Here is a 16,750-nt window from a genome sequence, read left to right as displayed (position 1 = left end):
ATTTTCTATTTCATCCACCACTGAAATTGACCCGGAGCATAACTCGTGTGGCATATAGCCTTTTCGAACATAAGGGCAGGGTTGAATTTCAGTGGCAGCATAGCGATATAGACCGCAATAAATCCTACTTTTATTTTCAAACATGTCAATTAAATACCCCAAATCACGCCTGTGGAGAGATGTTGACGAAGTAGCGCTGCGTAGAACCCACTTGGTGTGTGAATGAGACCTTGCGGGCGAAATCTCCGCCCCTTGTTGAGATTGTGCTGCAGTTGGCAGTGCTGTTGCAGCAAAGGAGGTGGAGAGGATTCTTCCATCAGGATTCTACGTTTTGGTCGTCCAGTCTCTGGCTTCGTGCTGTTTGCAGCCTTCTCCGCGGTGAAGTTCATTGCGAATTTGTTGATTGGTAAGTTTGATTATTTTATTGAGATAGGCTTTTGGGTTGGTGCTCTTCTCGTTAATCTAAACTATGCGCAGATTAGGGTGCGAAGAATTGTTTCATTGTATCTAGTAGCATCAGTTGCAAAAATATGGAAAGGGGACAGATTTTTTAAAATATCAACGTTGCTAGGGATGCAATCATACGTTGAAGTTGGTTCCTGTTCTTCTATTTACCCCGTAGACGTTGTTTTTGCTTGGAACGCTTATCAGATTTCTATTGTATTTGTGCAGCATAGTGTTTTTGAAAAGGCCATTCAGAGCTTCTATGAATCAGTTAGCCACTTCGCAGTCACAGAAGTGCGCCATGTTAATATGGAGGGTTAAGAGTGTATAGATAACGGTATTCACACAGGAGCCTACTGCATTTTGAAGAGACGCAGGCGTAGTCGCCCTGTATGTAGACAGATTGCAACGCTGATTTCAAACCAAACTGAAATTGTGACATTCAAAGCAAAATCATAGAATGTATTATAGTAACTGTGCGTAATGATATTGAATTGGCGCCCAGATGTAATTATATCTTGATAACTTGAAACCCTTATGTATAAGATATTATAGGCGATAGGTATCCATCACTGTAGACATAATGTCACGTCTTAATCAGTGCTCTCCGCTACATGTGGCTCGAGGCTACCCTTTGATGTTGTCGAGTTAAAAACATTCAGCGACTTCATGTCATTGGCACAATTTAAATCACACCCGAACTGCTAAAACGACCATTTGGTGACAAAATCCCCCATTTGCCTCACATCTTCACAGTTTGGTGCCAAACTAGGTTGTATCTATATTGAGCGAAGTGGGCTTCGGGGCCTTTTAATTGGTTACGAACGCCTTGTGATTATGAGACATCCATGGGCTTTGCTCGCCCGAGTTGCACTGACTGTCGTGATGCAGTTCGGTCGTAAATCATTGCTCTGCTGCAGCATCACTAATGGGAGTAAGCGGGCCTTTTGCTATTGAATATTAATATTTACCACACCATTTCACAAACCCGTTATACCCATTTAGAGTATGGGATACTGCTCCATTAAGCCATCCAATAGGAAACAGTAATGCGCATATGCTATACGTCAATAGGTCTCGGCTCAGTTGTTAGGACTGCTAGCTTCATAGGCCGTTGGCCTACTTGTGAACCCTTGGTGATAGTTTATGGTTCGCTGCGCTCTAGTATGAGTATGACTGTGATTAGAATGATCAAAGAGTGTATCTCTCCATTTATCTCTATCTGTCTTTGCCTCCATCTTCTCTTGTTTTCTACATATGAACCAGATCAGTATGTGTTGCAACAGTATTTAGAGCAGACACTGGGTAATGCAGTTTCTTTGGACTTCGGAACCCCTGCCAAAAATATTTAATAAAATTGAATGCATCAGCCCGACAGCTACTCAAAGTATGGACTACTGATCACTGTCCATGGTGCTGAAATTGCAACATGTCTATGCGACTGCCGATCAAATCGATGATGGGCTTTCTGTGGTGCCAGGGCGTGTACCCTATAGCTTTGCTTTAGCTAAAGGATACATGTTTATTGGTAGGCCTATTGGGTGATTATTTTCTCATGTTAAGCCTAACATTTCACAAAGCTATAGTACCTCAAGGCTGCGTTTTAGACTGCTGTCTGGTGGCAATAATGTAATTACTTGTTCATAATTTAACCTGGAAATTCAAACATTGCAGATTGTGAAATGTATTTTTGAAAACAAAAAAGCATACTAATTAGCATGCTAATTAGTACTGATTAGCATACTAATCAGCAACTAATAGATTTAAAAAGTATATATACAACTGTCCTGTATAGCCTACCTAAACCTGCATTACATAAGTCGTCCTTGCACGCTCTCCCAGCTTGGATAGAAAGTTGTTGTGCATAAAACCAGTTTATTATTGGCAAATAAAACACTATCTTACTAGGGATTGTTTCATTATGCAGTGTAACCTACTATCTATAGTGCCTTCAGAAAGTATTCACACCCCTTGACTTTTTCCATATTTTGTTGTGTTTTGTTGTGTTGTGCCGGAATTTAATTAGAAATTACATTTAGATATTTGTCACTGACCTACACACAATACCCCATAATGTCAAAGTGTCAAAGTTGAAATTTAAAAAAATATATATTTTACAAATAAATAAAAAATGAAAAGCTGAAATGACTTGAGTCAATAAGTATTCAACCCCTTTGTTATGGCAAGGCTAAACAAGTTCATGAGTAAACATTTGCTTAACAAGTCACATTATACGTCATACATTGTATTTAACATGATTTTTGAATGACTACCCCATCTCTGTACCCCACACATTCAAATATCTGGTCCCTCAGTCGAGCAGTGAATTTCAAACACATATTCAACCACAAAGACCAGGGAGGTTTTCCAATGCCTTGTATAGAAGGGCACCTATTGGTAGGTGGGTACAAAAAAAGCAGACATTGAATATCCCTTTGAGCATGGTGAAGTTATTAAATACACTTTGGATGGTGTATCAATACGCCCAGTCACTACAAAGATACATGCATCCTTCCTAACTCAGTTGCCAGAAAGGAAGGAAACCGCTCAGGGATTTCACCATGAAGCCAATGGTGACTTTAAAACAGTTACAGAGTTGAATGGCTGTGTTAGGAGGAAACTGAGGATGGATCAACAACATTGTTGTTCCCATGTTTCATGAGCTGAAATAAAAGATCCCAGACATTTTCCCTACACATAAAAAGCTTATTTCTCTCAAATGTTGTGCACAAATTTGTTTACATCCCTGTTAGTGAGCAGTTTTTCTTTGCCAAGATAATCCATCCACCTTACAGATGTGGCATTTCAAGAAGCTGATTAAACAACATAATAATTACACAGGTGCACCTTGTGCTGTGGACAAAAAAGGCCACTCTAAAATGTGCAGTTTTGTCACACAACACAATGGCACTGATGTCTCAAGTTTTGAGGTTAACGTGCAATTGGCTTGCTGACTGCACGATTGTCCACTAGAGCTGTTGCCAGATAATTTAATGTGAAATTCTCTACCATAATCCCTCTCCAAAGTTGTTTTAGAGAATTTGACAGTATGTCCAACTGGCCTCACAACCGCAGAGCACGTGTATGGCGTTATATGAGCGAGCGGTTTTGTGGTTTGCTCAGTTCAACTTTGTGAACTGAGTGCCCCATGGTGGCAGTGGGGTTATGGTATGGGCAGGCATGAGCTTCGGACAGTGAACACAATTGTATTTTATCAATGGCAATTTGAATGCACAGAGACACCACAATGACATCTTGAGTCCCATTGTCGTGCTATTCATCCGCCGTCATATTTCAGCATGATAATACACGGCTCCATCTCGCAAGAATCTGTACACAATTCCCGGAGGCTGAAAATGTCTGCATACTCACCAGACATGTCACCCATTGAGCATGTTTTGGATGCTCTAGATCAACATGTATGACAGCGTGTTCCATTTCCCGCCAATATCCAGCAACACTCGCACGGCCATGGAAGAGGAGTGGATCAACAGTTGAACCCAATCGAACATCCCTGGAGAGACCTGCAAAAAGCTGTGCAGCAACGCTCCCCATCCAATCTGACAGAGCTTGAGAGGATCTGCAGAGAGGAATGGGAGAAATTCCCCAAATACAGGTTTGCCAGGCTTGTAGCGTCATACCCAAGAAGACTGGGCTTTAATTGCTGCCAAAGGTGCTTCAACAAAGTACAGAGGAAAGGGTTTAAATACTTATGTTTATGCGACATTTCAGTTTTTTTTTTATACATTTGCAAAAATCTCTAAACTTGTTTTTGCTTTGTCATTATGCAGTATTGTGTGTTGATTGATGAGGAAAAAACGACTTCATCTATTTTAGAATAAGGCTGTAATGTAACAAAATGTGGAAAAAGTCAAGGGGTCTGAATACTTTCCGAATGCACTGTACTAGAGGTTGACCGATTAATCGGAATGGCTGATTAATTAGGGCCGATTTCAAGTTTTCATAACAATCGGAAATCTGTATTTTTGGACGCCGATTTAGCCGATTTTTTATTAAAAAAAAAATATATATATATATTTTTTACACCTTTATTTAACTAGGCAAGTCAGTTAAGAACACATTCTTATTTTCAATGACTGCCTAGGAACGGTGGGTTAACTGCCTTGTTCAGGGGCAGAACGACTGATTTTTACCTTGTCAGCTCGGGGATTCAATCTTGCAACCTTACAGTTAACTAGTCCAACGCTCTAACCACCTGCCTCTCATTGCACTCCACGAGGAGCCTGCCTGTTACACGAATGCAGTAAAAAGCCAAAGTAAGTTGCTAGCTAGCATTAAACTTATCTTATAAAAAACAATCAATCAATCAATCATAATCACTAGTTTGTGTAACACATGGTTGATGATATTACTAGTTTATCTAGCGTGTCATGCTTTGCATATAATCGATGTGGTGCGCATTCGCGAAAAAGGACTGTCGTTGCTCCAACGTGTACCTAACCATAAACATCAATGCCTTTCTTAAAATCAATACACAAGTATATATTTTTAAACCTGCATATTTAGCTAACAGAAATCCAGGTTAGCAGGCAATATTAACCAGGTGAAATTGTGTAACTTCTCTTGCGTTCATTGCATGCAGAGTCAGGGTATATTCAACAGTTTGGGCAGTCAACAGTTTGGGCAGTCAGACATAACATTGAAGGTTGTGCAATGTAACAGGAATATTTAGACTTATGGATGCCACCCGTTAGATAAAATACGGAACGGTTCCGTATTTCACTGAAAGAATAAAACGTCTTGATTTCGAAATGATAGTTTCCGGATTCAACCATATTAATGACCTACGGCTCATATTTCTGTGTGTTATTATGTTATAACTAAGCCTATGATTTGATATAGCCGTCTGACTGAGCGGTGGTAGGCACCAGCAGGCTCGTAAGCATTCATTCAAACAGCACTTTCGTGCATTTGCCAGCAGCTCTTCGCAATGCTTAATTGCGCTGTTTATGACTTCAAGCCTGTTAACTCCCGAGATTAGGCTGGTGTAACCGATGTGAAATGGCTAGCTAGTTAGTGGGGTGCGCGCTAATAGCGTTTCAAACGTCACTCACTCTGAGACTTGGAGTGATTGTTCCTCTTGCTCTGCAAGGGCCATGGCTTTTGTGGAGTGATGGGTAACGCTGCTTCGAGGGTGGCTGTTGTCGATGTGTTCCTGGTTCGAGCCCAGGTAGGGGCGATACTAAAGTGCCTTTAAGAACATCCAGTAGTCAAAGGTATATGAAATACAAATCGTATAGAGAGAAATAGTCCTATAATTCCTATAATAACTACAACCTAAAACATCTTACCTGGGAATATTGAAGACTCATGTTAAAAGGAACCACCAGCTTTCATATGTTCTCATATGAAACTTAGACGTTAGCTTTCTTACATGGCACATATTGCACTTTTACTTTCTTCTCCAACACTTTGTTTTTGAGGCTACATTTATTTTTTTGATGTATTATATTATATAGGGTGGCAGGGTAGCCTAGTGGTTAGAGTGTTGGACTAGTAACTGGAAGGTTGCAAGTTCAAACCCCCGAGCTGACAAGGTACAAATCTGTCATTCTGCCCCTGAACAGGCAGTTAACCCACTGTTCCTAGGCCGTCATTGAAAATAAGAATTTGTTCTTAACTGACTTGCCTAGTTAAATAAATTAAGTTAAAATAAGTGTTCATTCAGTATTGTTGTAATTGTCATTATTACAAATAAATAAAATGTAAAAAATTGGCAGATTAATCGGTATCGGCTTTTTATCGATCCTCCAATAATCGGCATCGGTATCGCCATGAAAAATCATAATCGGCTGTACATCTCCACATATCTCCTTTAATAAAGTCAATCCAACACAGAATTTCCCTGTGAGTGGGTTTGGTTTCCCCATTAGTGGGTTTGGACTGACTTGTATAGCCTCACTCTATCCTCTCCATCTATGGGACCCCTGGTCAGCTGTGCTGTGCAGCCCAGGGTGAGTGCTCTCCTCTGGTTGAGAATGGCTGTGGAGACTGGCATGACCTTGACTTGTGGGATCCTCTCTGGCTCTCTATCCACAATTCTGTAAGTGGGTTCGAGCCCCATCGGGGAGGGGAAAGGAGGCATGTGCTGGAAAGCTGCCAGCAGATAAGAAATGGAATAGTGCGACAGAGAACTAGTGCGTTTGCCCAACAGCACAGCCCTGGCTAAATATAGACCACTCTGTTTCAGCCGGGAAGGTATTCAGCATCGCCTCCACCTTTTCTCTCTTTTTTTCTGCCCTTTTAGTTAATTCAATGGAGACTCTCTCTCTCGCCTCTTGTGGACTTGTCTGTATAAATGGAGAGATCGAAATTAATGGTTGAAAGCGTTCTCAATGTTCTCAATAGTCTTTTCCTCTGTACCTTTTACCTCCCTTTCTTCTCCTGTCCTTTACATCAGGCTCTTTGGCATCCATTTCAGCAGTTTAATTCCCAGGCCGCCACCACCTTTTTTATCACACAAGAGAGGACATTTTCCTCTTTTTATTTACACTGTGCCGGACCCAGAACCTAAGTGAGGCATGTAAAACATGTCCAGTGCTGATCTTGCTTTGCCTCAAGTTCTAATCACAGAGAGTTATGAGAGGTCCAGGGATGACCTCAGCTTGGGTCAGTCTGTGCTCTCTGACTTCACTACAGCTGTGCCCTGGGTGTCATCTATTCTAAACAACCTGTTGGAAGATTATGCATTATCACTGTTACGGTTGAAGTGTGTGTGTGTGTGTGTGTGTGTGTGTGTGTGTGTGTGTGTGTGTGTGTGTGTGTGTGTGTGTGTGCATGCGCGTGCGTGCTTGCGTGTGTGTGTGTGTGCGTGCGTGTGTGTGTGTGTGTAATTTATGGGTTGTATGGAATCAGAAGGGAGTTGAATGAAGATAATGGTGTTGCAGTGGGCATTCTGGAATGTGGTGGGCAATGGTAGTGTGTAGAGAGGCCTGGGCTGTGGAATGTGTGATGTTTGACAGGATGGCGGTGGCTGGACAGGAGCTTGGTGCTGGGCCAAATTTGTCTCTACTGCTCAATTAAAAACAGCTACTATTTTTCAATGGGTTTGGGTCTGAATGTAAAACATCTCAGTCATGTGTATTCACTTATGGACCCAGGAAGTTTGTGTGAATACATTTTGTGTGCACACCCAAGGGCCCATGCATGGCCCTAGGCCTAGGATTCAATCTGTATCGCCGACGTTCCGCGTCTTGTAGCCAGATTGACATTTAAAGGCAATGTTCCTGTGTTAGCAGAGACTGCATTCACGGCAAACACTGCATATGTTGGCTCAATTAAAAATTACCTTTTAAATTTCAAGCACGCTACAACATTGAACTTTGGCGATACTGATTGAATTCAGCCCTTATATTAAGAAGCAAAGTGGAATACAGCATCATTCTGTTGAATCTTACAGCAAGGAGGAGGAACTGCGCTGCTTGAGAGACAGAGGGCAAGGCTTGGTGTGTCTGGCCAGAGGAGAGAAGTGACAGAGGAAACTATAAAAACAGACGGCTGAGTGGCGTTTCAAAATAATGCATGCCATATCGATATTGCACATGTCAATGCTGCGATTTTTATATGAATTTGATTAAACACTCACTCTGGGATCTTAAGCACAAAAAATTCATAACAAATTTGATTTGTAACATATCACACGAAATTGATGATGTAGTACACAAAACAATGGGTAGCTGTTTTGGCTCATGAGCCCCACTTTCAAAACTACTGGCAGAAATGATACAAACGTTTGAGAATGCATCTTTAATTGGGCAGCCCGATTTGTTGTGAATGTTTTGCGTTAACCTTCAGGCTTTTGCCTTTTGCTGATGGGGAACGATTTGCTTAGAGGTTGGAGAGAGAGAGATGCGACATGACCTTCACTGGGATTACTTTAATTTGATTTTCATGTGGCCAAAGGCGTGTCTGTTACATACAACATTAGCTGAAACCCTACCAACTCCCACATGTAGCAGCTCTGGGATAATGGTATAGAGTGGGAGTAAAACGCTAGCCAAGGAGACATACACTCTTTGTTAATCTGTTCTATCTCTAAAGAATCATTCTGCAAACACCCCCACACAATGTCAACATAAGGAGATGAAAATGAGGCACCAATAGACATTTGTTTCTCTTTCATTTTTGAGCTCATGAGATGTTTCGACACAGTTACATTTAAACAGAGTCCAAACCCCTCTGCTTTGAATTCAGAGGCTTTGAGAGAGGGTGACATTAAAGAGTTAATGGTAAAGTCAATGTGAAACCCAGTGTTTGCTCAGTACCTCTCAGTACAGTGGCAAGAAAAAGTATGTGAACCCTTTGGAATTACCTGGAGTTCTGCATAAATAAATTGGTCATCAAACTTGATCTGACCTTCATCTAAGTCACAACAATAGACAAACATAGTGTGCTTAAGCTAATAACACACAAATGACTGTCTTTTCTTGTCTATATTGAGTACATTATTTAAACATTCACTGTGTAAGTTGGAAAAAGTATGTGAACCCCAAGGCTAAAGACTTCTCCAAAAGCTAAATGGAGTCAGGAGTCAGCTAACCTGGAGTCCAATCAACGAGGCAAGATTGGAGATGTTGGTTAGAGCTGCCTTGTCCTATAAAAAACACTCACAAAGTTTGCTATTCACAAGAAGCATTGCCTGATTTGAACCATGCCTCGAACAAAAGAGATCCCAGAAGACCTAAGATAAAGAATTGTTGACTTGCATAAAGCTGGAAAGGGTTACAAAAGTATCTCTAAAAGCCTTGATGTTCATCAGTCCAGGGTAAGACAAATTGTCTATAAATGGAGAAAGTTCAGCACTGTTGCTACTCTCCCTAGGAGTGGCCGTCCTGCAAAGATGACTGCAAGAGCACAGAGCAGAATTCTCAATGAGGTTAAGAAGAATCCCAGAGTGTCAGCTAAAGACTTACAGAAATCTCTGGAATATGCTAACATCTCTGTTGACGAGTCTACGATACGTAAAACACTAAACAAGAATGGTGTTCCTAGGAGGACACCACGGACATGGAAGAAGCTACTGCTGTCCCAAAAAAAACATAGCTGAACGTCTGAAGTTTGCAAATTGTACCTGGATATTCCACAGCGCTACTGGCAAATATTCTGTGGACAGATGAAACTACAGTTGAGTTGTTTGGAACGAAAACACAACAATTTGTGTGGAGAAAAAAAGGTACAGCACACCAACATCAAAACCCAACTGTAAAGTATGGTGGAGGGAGCATCATGGTTTGAGGCTGCTTTACTGCCTCAAGGCCTGGACAGCTTGCTATCATCAATGGAAAATTCCATTTATCAAGACATTTTGCCGGAGAATGTTAGGCTATCTGTCCGCCAATTGAAGCTCAACAGAAGTTGGGTGATGTAACAGGACAATGACCCAAAACACAGAAGTAAGTCAACAACAGAATGGCTTCAACAGAAGAAAATATGCCTTCTGGAGTGGCCCAGTCAGAGTCCTGACCTCAACCCTATTGAGATGCTGTGGCATGACCTCAAGAGAACAGTTCACAATAGACATCCCAAAAATACTGCTGAACTGAAACAGTTTTGGAAAGAAGAATGGTCCAAAATTCCTTCTGACCGTTGTGCAGGTTTGATCCGGAACTACAGAAAATATTTGGTTGAGGTTATTGCTGCCAAAGGAGGGTCAACCATTCATTAAATCCAAAGATTCACATACTTTTTCCACACTGCACTGTGAATGATTACACAGTGTGTTCAATAAAGACATCAAAATGTATAATTGTTTGTGTGTTATTAGTTTAAGCAGACTGTGTTTGTCTTTTGTTGTGACCTAGATGAAGATCAGATCAAATTTTATGACCAATTTATTCAGAAATCCAGGTATTTCCAAATGGTTCACATACTTTTTCTTGCACTGTAGATAGAGGAGCTTCAGGAGGTTGTTGTGGATATTAGCTGTACAGGCGGAGCCCCAGAATGAATCTACGGAAATTAGCGATTAGACGTCCCCCTGCGATAAGGCGAGGGTCTTAAACTCTGCTGCAGCTGGACTGGGGTTGTTCCTTTCCCTTTTTATCTGCCTTTTCTTCTCCTTTATTCACAGTAACTGTATGTGAATGTCTCTGTCTTGCTGGCTGTTAATTAAGTCATCTTGGGTCAGTTCAACCTTTCGCTACTATCTGTCCCTTGCTGTGGTTTGAAGCATTGTGAGTTAACCTTTGTCTTTCAGGGGTTAGAAAAACTGTTTACTATCAAGGAGTCATGCTGAGATTTGCTCTAATTGACCTGTTCCCCTCAGAGCCTAGTCCCCCTGTAGTGTGTGTGTGTGTGTGTGATGTGTGTACTTGTCGTTGTGAGCTTTGAAGTTGTGCCAGTCTCACCCTTAGGAGGAGGATCAGGATCAGCCAAGTACTTGTTGGGCCTCGCCATTGTCAATAATATACTGTTATAATGACAAAGCAGCTGATGGCCTCAACACACAGGCTGTCTGGGTCCTGTAAAGCCCTGTCTCCTCTACAGCCTTAGGGCTTGAGGTCCCTGGAACAACTGCATATGTTAACCAGCATAATGGCAGAAGCTTTTCCAAAATAATATTGTACTGTAATATCCTACTACAGTGCTGCATCCAGATACTCCTTCATATGACGTGTTTGTTTGGAGATCTGTGTGCTTGTTTTTCAATGTGCCTGTGTTTGTGGATGATTGTGTGCCTGGTGAGAGTTAAACATTTTTTTTTTACAAAGGCTGGGGGCTCTGTGGGATTTGGGGGGTTGGGGGATGAGCTATGCAGGGGGAGTATTGAGGAGATTTTCCCCTGGAGTATAATTTTCCCAAAGATACACTTGGCATGTTGGGAAAAAAGTGGGGGCCACTGGCAAAACCCCTCGGAGAGTGTCCTTGTACACATCATTCAGCCACATGGCTCACAGTGGCCACCCAGAATTGCCCAGGAGATAGGGGGGATTGTTTGATTGGCTGACCTGACAATAATGTCACAGCAGGAGATTGACATCCGAGCTGAGAGTAAGGAGAACTGGGGATTCCCAAGGACTAGCCGTTTCATGGTCTTGGTTTCCACTGTGATGCTGGATACTGACCACTGGATAACCCAGCTGAGTTCCCGTGCAGCTCTGCTCTAATAACAGAGCGATGTGAGCATGCCCAGAGACTCACGTATATAATCTGAATAGAGTAATATGACATTCCACAATGCACTGGGGGGTGGGGGGTGATGGATGTGATGGAATCATCTGTCCGGAGCTTTGCGTGCCGACGGTCGATCTGCCTAGGGCTTCACTGATGGAAGAAACTGAGGATGCTGGAGTGTGTGCATGCACCTACTCAGTGCTCAGCTATGACCCTCCTAGATTTATGGAGGAGTTACAGCACATACTGTAGGGAGGGTGGAGTTCAGGGGAGTGTTCTTCCTGTTCTCTGCTCTGTACGTAGCTGCGGAAGGTGTTAATGTAATGGGAGACGTGCTGCAGAAAGCCTGTGTAAATCCATTGTGTTATATATAACAGATATGGCAGGGGATTGGAGGAATTTCGGAATTCGTTGGCTCCCACTGGTGCTGCCAAAAGTGTACTTTATACCCTGAGCATACCAAACATTAGGACCCCCCCCCCCCCCCCCCCCCCATTTGCCCTCAGAACAGCCTTGATTAGTCGGGGCATGGACTCCAATGCTTCCCACAGTTGTGTCAAGTTGGCTGGATGTCCTTTGGGTGATGGACCATTCTTGATCCACATGGAAAACTGTTGAGTGGGAAAAATCCAATTGCAGTTCTTGGCACCTACTACCATACCCCGTTCAAAGACACTTAAATATTTTGTCCTGTAAATGGCACACATACACAATCCATGTCTCAGTTGTCTCAAGGCTTAATAATCCTTCTATAACCTGTTTCCTCCCTTTCATCTACACTGATTGAAGTGGATTTAACAAGTGACATCAATAAGGGATCATAGCTTCACCTGGATTCACCAGGTCAGTCTGTGTCATGGAAAGAGCAGGTGTTGTTAATGTTTTGTATAGTGTATAGGGGTGGCAGGGTAGCCTACTGGTTAGAGCGTTGGTCTAGTAACCGGAAGGTTGCAAGTTCAAACCCCCAAGCTGACAAGGTACAAATCTGAAAATTAGAATTTGTTCTTAACTGACTTGCCTTGTAAAGGCAAAAAAGAAGTCCTTATATACTAAACACCTTTGATAATTTCTGACATGATTCTTTTACGGAGAAAAAACTATTTTCTTGAGCCCATTTTCCATCTGTATAAACAAATATGAATAAAATAATCGGTGCCCTGCAGTATTCAGATACCTGCTGACCAGTAACAGCCTACATTTGAACACAGAATACATATATTACTAATAGATGGCTACAAATAACTTGTGTAGAGTCTCAGGGATCTTGTTCCTCCTCCCCTTTCCTTGGCTGTGCACCAATACTGTCCCACCCTGGTCTGAGATGTGAACAACCTGTGCTGTCTGCAGTGCAAATGTCTGAGATAAGCTTCAAAAGCCAAGAAAATGTAATCAAGACAGAGAGAACTGCTAGATAGATGCAGCGTTGGAGTGTTATTAAATCCTGATGTCTAATCCGAAATATGGTCTCCCAGTGGCCGGTCAAAGTCAGCTGAGGTTAAGCACTGTAGATAAATATTTGTTTTCCCAAAAGGTAGGACTTGTGGTTTATGGAGAAAGTGAGTAAGTGTTATGAGTGCTAATAAGAAACCAAAAGATGAAAGGGGAGACACTCTCTCTACCTGTGATTCCACATGTGAACATTTGTCAACCTTGACTTGCAAGCCTGCATGTAGTTAATTGTTGGCTGGGTTGTCCTGCTATATATTGACTTATGTTTAGGATGTCTTGGTGCATCCATATCAGATTTCCTCATTTAGGTGGGGAGGGAGATAAGAGATCTTGAGCTCTGAAAGGTCCTCTTGACCCTATTTGTTTCAAGTGCTTCTTGCCCATCTAAGAGGAATGGAAATTTGCAGTGGTGAGAAATTTGAAGAATCCCTTTTCCATGCAAGACAACAAGTGTTATTTCAGTGACTGTAGCATTAATAAGTAGCATTAATAACTGTATTTTTAATTGTTATGGATAGAATTGCTGACAGTTTGTGGTTTACAAAGAGTTTAGACAGACTTGTAGCTTCAACACAACATGATTTCTCTCCCCAGATATAGCTCCCAGGAGTCCTTTCCCTTGCTCCTGTCCCAACCGGTCTCTCAGCAAAGCTCCCGTTCAGCGTGGTGCACTGTTCCGCCTCAGTGGAGCCAGATGAAGCAGCCAAGATCCCAAACACAATTCAGATGATCATTAGGAGCTTCCTGTAAACGTGTTTTCACTTTCCACATGAACATTCAGCAGCCCATTATGCAATGCGCTGAGCCCTTCCGTGTGCTATCAGAGACCGGATTTATGTGTGAAGTGTATTTTGCTGAGGAGGGTTCACTGTTTATTTACATTGTGGACATCCTCTTGCTGTGTGCGTGGGGCTAAGCTACAACGTTAAGCTGGGAAAAAAAGAGGATATTCAAAACAAGACCGCCCATCCTAAATCCTCCATTTAAACGTCCCGTTCTCTGGCCCTTACTCCCATTAACCACAAAATGTCCGCCCCACTTTGGGAGTTGTGTATGGCGGGCTTGGCTAGTCCCCGAGGACAGCCAAAGTGCTTATGAGGGTTTCCATGGTGACATATTTGACATAAAATGCTGGGCAGGGCTCCGGTCCTCTGGGTCTGTATGGGCTGAACTGTCTGGATGCCTTGTTCATTTGAGATTAGTTGATGTATGATTTTGATTACTGCATAATTCTGCCTCTCCCTAGTACTCAACACTCTCTGTTACAGTTTGGTTTGGATTCTTGTTTGTTATTAAGGCTAGACACCAGTAGTTTAAGCTGTACAAACAGTATTTCTATGTTTTTTACTACTCTTTATATCATTGACATCATGCTATCGCGATTGTTGTTCGTAGTTGCCATTCTGACTTCGGCCCTGCTTTTCTGCCCAGTGTTTTGGCATTCCTCTGCTGGACTGAAGGACTGTACCAAAGGAGAGATGCCTTGGGTCATCAGTCTTATTTCTCTTGGGCCTTATTTTCTCCCAAATTATAGTTTTATGTAATGTACTTTTTTCAGTCCAAGCCCATGAGCAGCAATGATTTGAATTCAGGTTATGCTGCAGGTTATGCTTGTGAAATGTGTTGTTCACAGTTGAAGCGTCTGTGCTGTGAATCGAGCCATCTGTAAAGCGCAAAACTGTCAATGGTTCTATTCTCCTGTGCAGGGGAAAGGGAATTATTTTGAGGACTAATTCTCTATCAGATTTGTGCAAATGTGTATATCTGGGAAACTTCAACTAGATCTGCCTGCGTTACCTGGCTGGAGGGATGTGAGGGTCGTCTTGGTTTCTTCATGTCGGATCTCTTTCACTAGTGATTTTGTACAGGTCTTCATTGCTTTTAAAATGGTCTAAATTTGACCAGGGAACTGCGATAGAACATTTCCTTTCTTTGATCAGACAAAGAACTGATATATATTTTTGTGCTGTATGTAACCTTGTTCTTCAATTTAACATATTTGGCATCGGCTTCTTTAAACAGGACTTTTATTATTCAGGACAGGGAAGCGCTCTTCTGAAATGAAATATCCACAGTGCATTTGGCAAAGTCTCAGTTACCCGGCTCAGTGGTGTGAAAGTTACCCAGCTGTTCATCTTGCCTGATATCGGACCAGAAGCCAACTGGAAGACTGGTCGCTTTTAATGCCTGGTTTATTTACTGTACCACGAGGTTTGTCTGTGAGGGGATTATCCTCTCATTTGTTAAACCTGGGTTAATGGCATACCAGGCGTAACATGAAAGTGGCCGAGATCCACAAAAATACATTGTCGTCAAGTGTTGAGAAAGGTGCTGGTGGGCTGGAGGAGTGCCCGCCCCGAGCTTCCTTCTCTTTCTCCCTTCTGCTACACCACCTAAACGGACTCCTGGGTGGGAGGTTTTACTAAGGTATGCTTTGATACTGACTAGTGCTGTAGACACCTTGCTTGTCAAACAGCTAGCAGGGAGCAGAAGTATAGCATAAGGGAGATATCATATCCTTCTCTTTTGTTTGCTTGGCATTCTCTGTCCTCTTACCCTTCCTCTATTCTCCTCTCAGCTGCGCCTGTGGACATTAACCGTTAATGACTTTCCCTCTAAGCACAGATCAAAACTGTCTGGTTATATTATTTAGGCTCTGGCTTCAGAGACCCTCGATCCCTAAAGCCTGTGGCCCGCCGCCAGCCTCCCACCCCCCCTCCCTGTCCCCCACCCATGCATGGAGAGGAGTGGCTGTTTTTGGGACAGAGGGAGAAGAGATTTTTGGCAACAGGGATTGAGGGAGTTAACTTTTGAGTGTTTGTACTCTGAGAGGAGAGTGGGTGGGAGAGTAATGGTATCCAGACCATTGTGTGCCTGGAATATGCACTGTTTCTGCCTGTGCGCTGGCTAGGGTTATGTAGTTTTTGGCTTTCAATAGGGGTGCATCAATATATTGGCATCCTTTCTGATTAAAGAGACTTTCCCGGAACTTTGGCAGCTACACAAGTATTTTATAAACCTCTCGGTTTGGGCTGGATGTGTCAACGTGTACTTCATACATGCATAATCTATGAGCAGAAATACTGTTTTACCTCAATTACCCATGAAATCCCTAGTTTGAAAGCAACTGTTTTCTGGAAGCTGGGTGGCGCCATTTTGAGTACTGCAAGCTTGGCCCACATGTGCCAGCCCCCTAGCAATTCGAGTTCCAGCCAATAAACTTCAGGCCTTCACCATTTTGAGTGACAGCAAAGATTATTTATTATATTGAAAAGATAGTCAAGTGACTGCTTTAACAATGGAAATACTTGTTCAAAGATTGAAGGGAGGAAGCGAGATCAGGTGGGACCATTCTAGCCAATGAGAGGGCAGATACAGTACCTTGCAAAGTATTCATCACACTTGGCATTTTTACTATTTTGTTGCATTACAACCTGTAATTTAATTTAATTTTTATTTGGATTTCATGTAATGGACATACACAAAATAGTCCAAATTGGTGAAGTAAAATTCATTTAAAAAAAAAATGCAAAGGTGGTGCATGTATATGTATTCACCCCCTTTGCTTTGCTATGAAGCCCGTAAATAAGATCTGGTGCAACCAATTACCTTCAGAAGTAAATAAAGTCCACTTGTGCGCAATCTAAGCGTCACATGATCTGTCACATGATCTCAGTATATATACACCTGTTCTGAAAGGCCCCAGAGTCTGCAACACCACTAA

At 42.3% G+C, this 16,750-nt stretch overlaps 1 protein-coding gene across 2 annotated transcripts in view; it reads left to right on the top strand.

The window, feature by feature from the left end:
• The first annotated feature begins 257 nt into the window (after nucleotides 1-257).
• The window catches only part of LOC110502571 (spectrin beta chain, non-erythrocytic 1), a 124,993-nt gene continuing 108,500 nt past the window's right edge, over nucleotides 258-16,750 (top strand). For both annotated transcript variants that reach the window (XM_036960164.1, XM_036960165.1), the window contains exon 1: nucleotides 258-406. The gene's annotated coding sequence lies outside the window, so the exon portion shown is untranslated. The remainder of the gene's footprint in view (nucleotides 407-16,750) is intronic.

Source organism: Oncorhynchus mykiss, chromosome 23 (genome assembly GCF_013265735.2).
Source record: "Oncorhynchus mykiss isolate Arlee chromosome 23, USDA_OmykA_1.1, whole genome shotgun sequence".
NCBI lineage: Eukaryota > Metazoa > Chordata > Actinopteri > Salmoniformes > Salmonidae > Oncorhynchus > Oncorhynchus mykiss.
Note: the sequence above shows the minus strand (reverse complement) of the source record. Positions and strands in the feature narration are given on the sequence as shown.